The sequence below is a fragment of the Ovis aries genome, chromosome 3 (assembly GCF_016772045.2).
Source record: "Ovis aries strain OAR_USU_Benz2616 breed Rambouillet chromosome 3, ARS-UI_Ramb_v3.0, whole genome shotgun sequence".
NCBI classification, from domain to species: Eukaryota; Metazoa; Chordata; class Mammalia; order Artiodactyla; family Bovidae; genus Ovis; species Ovis aries.
The window spans coordinates 112,266,713-112,274,058 of NC_056056.1; positions in this window are offsets into that span (position 1 = coordinate 112,266,713).

The following is a 7,346-nucleotide window of genomic DNA, read 5'->3' on the forward strand; positions in this document are numbered from 1 at the left end:
AGAGGGACGGGTCACCTAATCCCCAGCGAGATGCTCACTGAGGAGGGAGTCTGCACGTGGCCACAGGGGTTTGGGCGTGTGCCTTAGGAAGACAGAGGTGGCCCCCGATGAGCGCTGACCGCAGGGCTAGGAGAACCTGACCTTCTAGGCTTAGAGTGGGAGAAAGGGAGCAGGACTACACGAGGTTTTCTAGAGGGCCAGACAGACGCTAGGAAAAGCAGCTCAGCAGAAGAACTGGGCAGGAAGTACCCGAAGAGAGCATTACACGCAGCAGAGGACAGAGCAGAGTGCAGCTATGGAAGTGGGTATGGACAGTATCCTCCAAAGAGCCCACAAACATTCTTCACAGGAAAACTTAGGTGGCATTTGGGCTTTTTTCCATGAGCGAGAAGGCACTCAGCAGCCAAGAGAAGCACTTGAACAGCACCGGTGAAGTAGTATTTTTTCCCTTTTCCTATCATCCTTCTTTTCCTCCACCCTTTGCTCCACATGCGGATGAGTCAAGAGCATTCTGGGGGGACAGGGAGTAAGCACAGACTATGTCCCCTCCCTGAATCCAGCGTTCTGATGTTAGGGTGGGCATGAGTAGCTTTGAGCTAGAGGAGAGAGCAGAAGTTGGATATTCGATTTGTCTGGATTTCCTGATTGCTGAAAACAAGAGCATTCTAATACTTGACAGTGACAGGTAAGGCCGAGGTATCTCTCTGAGATACTGTCCAAAGACAGAAAGATAGAGAACCAATGGGATGTTTGATAGTAGAAGGAAAAACAAGACAAAACATGGACATTTCCTGATTGAATTCTCTTAGTCCTGCCTGTTTACTGAACCAGGTATCACTGCAATATGAACAAGTTACAAAAGGGTGGAAACATGAGTCAGACTACTGCTGTTACCAGGAAACAGGACAAGTGAGGCTGGGCTCCTAAGATAAGAGCTTGTGTGTGTTCCCCGAGACTCTGCAGCCTACCCCAGGCTAAAGAAGAGGGCTCCTTTGCCTCAGAGAAGTTTGTTTTTCAGGGCAGAAAGCAGAAATTCAGGAAGGCAATCTCTCCTTCTATCTTTTGTAAAAGATTGTATGACTTACGAAAATATTAGCAGATGCAGAACAAAAGGGATATCTCTGAGGGTCAAGAGAGGGGAGACATTACCCTCAAGTGGAAAGAAAACAGAATTCAGCTAGATTCACAGGTAGCCTGCCCCTCCTTCCAAGAGCACCATAAACAAGAGGACAGGGCTTAGGGGATAACAGTAGACCATGGAGAGGGTACGTCCCAACCAGCGGGCTCCATTCAAGGCACAATGCAGACCTGGATAGCGAGACCAACTGATGAGGGGAGCAGGGCGCCACACAACCTTCTTAGATTCTCATTCATCCCCAGGGAAGACTGAATTCTCCACGAAGCTGGAGGTATTAGGACTTGGGGTCACATATAATATGATCTTTTAGAAAATTTTATTATTTATTTCACTGTGCCCAGTCTTAGCTGTGCCACTTAGGATCTTTAGTTGCAGCATGAGAACTCTTAGTTGCAGGATGTGGAATCTAGTTTCCTGACCAGGGATTGAACCCAAACACCCTGAATTGGGAGCACAGAGTTTTAGCCACTGGACCACGAGGGCTAAGAACTGACTTTGACTGACCATAAGTATTTGGAGTTGTAAATTCATATCCACTACATGACAAGAATAAAATAAACCTAACTGGGACTTCCCAGGTGGCTTAGTAGTAAAGAATTCACCTCCCAACGCACTCACTCCACTATTCTTGCCTGGGTAATCCCACAGAAGAGGAGCCTAGTGGGCTAGAGTCCACGCGGCTACAAAGACTAGAACACGACTTAAGTGGCTAAACAGCAGCAGCAGCAGCAAGGATCTAGATAAATGCCACAGAGAGATACACGATAAAAGGCTGAGAAGACAGCCCTCAGGTAAAGGTGACCAGCAAATCACTTTATGGAGGAGACAGGATCTGAGCTAAGCTTCGGATGTTAGGCAGGATTCAAATGGCAGCAGGGGTGGAGGGATGAAGGCATCCTGGTATTGGGAAATACACGGAGATGGGAAAGGCAGAGGAAAATGCGTGTACGAGCGCTTTACTGCAGTTATCCTTAGAAGATGCCGCACAGCGAGAGCACGGGTGAGAAATGGAATTGGGTGGGGCTTGAGTGGAGGTCATGGAAAAGGCAAGAGAGTTCCAGAAAAACATCTACTTCTGCTTTATTGACTATGCCAAAGCCCTTGACTGTGTGCATCACAATAAACTGTGGAAAATTCTGAAAGAGATGGGAATACCAGACCACCTAACCTGCCTCTTGAGAAATCTGTATGCAGGCCAGGAAGCAACAGTTAGAACTGGGCATGGAACAACAGACTGGTTCCAAATAGGAAAAGGAGTATGTCAAGGCTGTATATTGTCACCCTGCTTATTTAACTTATATGCAGAGTACATCATGAGAAATGCTGGACTGGAAGAAACACAAGCTGGAATCAAGATTGCCGGGAGAAACATCAAGAACCTCAGATATGCAGATGACACCACCCTTAAGGCAGAGAGTGAAGAGGAACTAAAAAGCCTCTTGATGAAAATGAAAGAGAAGAGTGAAAAAGTTGGCTTAAAGCCCAACATTCAGAAAACAAAGATCATGGCATCCGGTCCCATCACTTCATGGGAAACAGATGGGGAAACAGTGGAAACAGTGTCAGACTTTATTTTGGGGGGCTCCAAAATCACTGCAGATGGTGACTGCAGCCATGAAATTAAAAGACGCTTACTCCTTGGAAGAAAAGTTATGAGCAACCTAGATAGCATATTCAAAAGCAGAGACATTACTTTGCCGATTAAGGTCCGTCTAGTCAAGGCTATGGTTTTTCCTGTGGTCATGTATGGATGTGAGAGTTGGACTGGGAAGAAGGCTGAGCGCCGAAGAATTGATGCTTTTGAACTGTGGTGTTGAAGAAGACTCTGGAGAGTCCCTTGGACTGCAAGGAGATCCAACCAATCCATTCTGAAGGAGATCAACCCTGGGATTTCTTTGGAAGGAATGATGCTAAAGCTGAAACTCCAGTACTTTGGCCACCTCATGCGAATAGTTGACTCATTGGAAAAGACTCTGATGCTGGGAGGGATTGGGGGCAGGAGGAGAAGGGGACGACAGAGGATGAGATGGCTGGATGGCATCACTGACTCAATGGATGCAAGTCTGAGTGAACTGCGGGAGTTGGTGATGGACAGGGAGGCCTTGCGTGCTGCGATTCATGGGGTTGCAAAGAGTCGGACACGACTGAGCAACTGAACTGAACTAAATGGGAATCTTGGAGAAGGCAATGGCAAGCCACTCCAGTACTCTTACCTGAAAAATCCCATGGATGGAGGAGCCTGGTAGGCCACAGTCCATGTGGTCGAAAAGAGTCAGACACGACTGAGCGACTTCACTTTAACTTGAATGGGAATCTAAGGATTTGCATTTATTTTGGCAGCAATAGGGAAACACTGGTAGTTTTTAAGGGGTAATGTGACATGATCAGAGATAAGCATCAGAAAATATCAATCTGGGAGAGAGATATGGGATGAATAGAAGAAAGCGATCAAGATGGGATGGGAAACAGGTTCCTGCTGAAATCCCAACGGGAGGTCACGGAAAGGCAGAGCAGATGGTAGTAACCTCCAATTATAGAAAGCCTGTGAAAGACGTGGGCGAGGTAGATTCCAGACCTGCATGGATGTGAGACCAAAGATTTCTAAGCGTCAAGTGCAGCTGATGTGAAGACTCACAATGCTGTGCAAAAACGGGTCAACAGCGGGGGAGGGGCTTGTTTACAACTGACGCGGTCTGCACGTGACGCTTACCCTGATGGCAGAACTTACAGTTGGGTGGAGAAGGCGATGGCACCTCACTCCAGTACTCTTGCCTGGAAAATCCCATGGATGGAGGAGCCTGGTAGGCCGCAGTCTATGGGATCGCGAAGAGTGGGACACGACTGAGCGACTTCACTTTGACTTTTCACTTTCATGCATTGGAGAAGGAAATGGCAACCCACTCCAGTGTTCTTGCCTAGAGAATCCCAGGGATGGGGGAGCCTGGTGGGCTGCCGTCTATGGGGTCGCACAGAGACCCAACTGAAGTGACTTAGCAGCAGCAGAGATGTCAGGAGGGCGGGAAGAGTTCAGAGATGAAGACTGCATGGTGCCTTCGTAGCGAAGCTGCCTGTCTCCCCAGCTGGGACTGTACCTTTGTGGCTGTCTCTGAATGATCTGGAGTGGAGGCCCAGAGAACCGAAGGGCAGAGTATGGCCAGGAACATGGCTCAGTCCACATACTGAACCTGAAAAGAACTGATTTTAAAGAATTTTCTGGTTTACTTGAGACCTTCTCCCATTTTCCCCAGTGGTCTCTTTAACCGTGGGCCCCTCTGTCTTCCCCAGCACTTCTCAAGCTTTCTGTCCCATGAACTTTTCTCAAAAACAGAATGAATATATACCTGAGAGCCCAGCAGACTTCCTGAGTTTGGAGAGGTCCTGCCACCTTTAACTGGGAGCACCTGGGGAGCATTTCTTAATCCCACTTGGTCTCAGTTTCATTACCTCCCAGCCTCCAATATTTTTAGTGGAAAAAAAAAAAAAAACTGGTAGGTATTTTGTGGAGAAGAAATGAGGTAATGCATAATAAAGCACTAGGCAGCAGGACAGGTAAATGTTAGCCTCTCAGCAAACGTGAGTTCCCTTCTCTGCCCTGCACTTGTCACTAGCAACGCCTGGCAGAGATGAAGCCCCCTGGGAGAGAGCAGTGCTGCCTGCCACACAGAACACACAGAGACCCACAGCCCTAGTCAGCTCCACAAATGGCAACTCCACCCTTTTCCTGCGTAGGCCATGTCTTAAAATCATCATGAGTCCCTCTACATCCTGCGTGCACACCTCTGACAAGTCCTTTTGGCTTCACTAGCAAAATATGTCTGGAATCTGATAGCTTTTTATCATCTCCACAACAGCCACACATCCATCCACTACTATCTCGGCCCTTGTTACTGCTCAGTCGCATCCGACTCTTTGCAAGCCTGTGGACGGCAGCGTGTCAGGCTTCCCTGTCCTTCACCATCTCCTGGAGCTTGCTTCAACTCATGCCATTGAGTCGGTGATGCCATCCAACCATCTCGTCCTCTGTCACCCCCTCTCCTCCTGCCCTTAATCTTTCTCTGCCCTGGATTACTGCATTGGCCTCCTAATTGCTCTTCCAACGTCCACTCTTGCCCCTCACAGACTATTTTTCACACAGCAGCTAGGATGAACCTTATAAAATCACATTCTCTTACGCCCCAAACTTTCCAGTGTAATGTTATCTCACTGATCAAATCCAGACTCTCAACCTTGGTCGAAGTGGGTGCAAATAAACTCACTCCTGGCTCCTCTCTGGCGTCATTTCCTACCACTCTCCACCCCTGACTTCCTTACAATGTGCAGGCAGGCTTGGCACTTACTGTTCCCTGCTCTTTGAACGTTCTTCCTCACATACTGCAGAGCTCTCTTCAGGTCTCTCTGAATTAACGTGTCTCCCAATTTCCTTTAAAAGAAAACACATCTTCAAATCTTTCTCATTAGAAAAAGCTTTCTCTCTCCTCCGTAGGCAAGAGAGCAAACTCTCTTTACTCTTTTACTTTCCCCTCATATCCTGCTTTATTTTCCCTTCATAGCATTTACCATTACCTTTCACATTATACATTTACTTGTTTTTTTAATGTTTCCAGCAGACCCATAAACTCTATGAGAAGAGTCTCATTTCTTTTCATCCACTGCTATATTCCCAGTGCCTAGATGGACTGGGAATGGTGCCTAGATGGCATGTCATTTTAAAAACATTGCAGTCTGTTGACTTACAGTATCTTGCTGGTTTCTGGTGTACAGAGGCGGCATTTTTTCATGCTCTTTTCCATCATGGTTTATTATAGGACATAGAACAGAGCTCCCTGTGCCATACAGTGCCATCCTTGTTGTTTACCTATTTTGTTTGCAGCAGTGCGTATCAGCTATTCCCAAACTCCTCATTTTTCCCTCCCCCACCCCCTTTCGCTCTGGTAGCCATAAGTTTGCTTTGCACGTCTGTATTTCTGTTTCATAAATAAGTTCATCTGAGTCATATTTTAGACTCCGCATACGAGTGTTATCATATGGTATTTGTCTTCTCTGACTTACTTCACTAAGGATGATAATCTCCAGGCCCACCCATGTTGTTGCAAATAGAATTCTTTCATTCTTATGACTAATACTCCATTGTCTACAGGTACCACATTTTTATCCACTCGTCTGTCGACAGACAGGTACGTTGTTCTCATGTCTTGGCGATCGTAAACGGTGCTTCCATGAACACTGAGGTGCATGTATCTTTTTGAGTTAGAGTTCCTTCCAGATATATGCCTAGGGATGGGATTGTTGGATCATACGGTAGCTCTATTTTTAGTTTTTTAAGGAACCTCCATACTGTTCTCCACAGATGCTGCACCAATTTATATTCCCACCAACAGTGCAAGAGGGTTCTCTTTCTCCACACCCTCTCCTGCATTTGTTATTTGTGGAATTTTTAATGATGGCCATTCTGACTCATGTCAAATGGTACTTCATTGAGATTCTTTTTAAAAATATTTTAGTTTAAGGATGATTGCTTTACAGAATTTTCTTGCTTTCTGTCAAACCTCAACATGAATCAGACATAGATATACACATATCCCCTCCCTTTCTCCCCTTTCTCTCTCCATCCCACCCCTCTAGGTTGATACAGAGCCCGTTTGAGTTTCCTGAGCCATACAGCAAATTCCTGTTGGCTATCTACTTTACATATGATGATGTAAGTTTCCATGTTACTCTTTGCATACATCCCACCCTCTCCTCCCCCTCCCCATGTCCATAAGTCTATTCTCTATGTCTGTTTCTCCACTGCTGCCCTGCAAATAAATTCTTCAGGACCATTTTTCTAGATTCTGTATATGTTCGTTAGAATAAGATATTTCTCTTTCTTTTTCTGACTTACTTCATTCTGTATAATAGGTTCTAGGTTCATCCACCTCATCAGAACTGACTCAAAGGCGTTCCTTTTTATGACTAAGTAGTATTCCATTGTGTATATGTACCACAATTTCTTTTTCCACTCATTTGTCGATGGACATCTAGGTTGCTTCCATATTCTAGCTATTGTAAATAGTGCTGCAATGAACAGTGGGATACATGTGTCTTTTTCAGTTTTCGTTTCCTCAGGGTATAGGCCTAGAGTGGGATTGCTGGGTCATATGGTGGTTTTATTCCTAGTTTTTTAAGGAATCTCCATACTGTCTTCCATAGTGGCTGTGTCAACTTATAT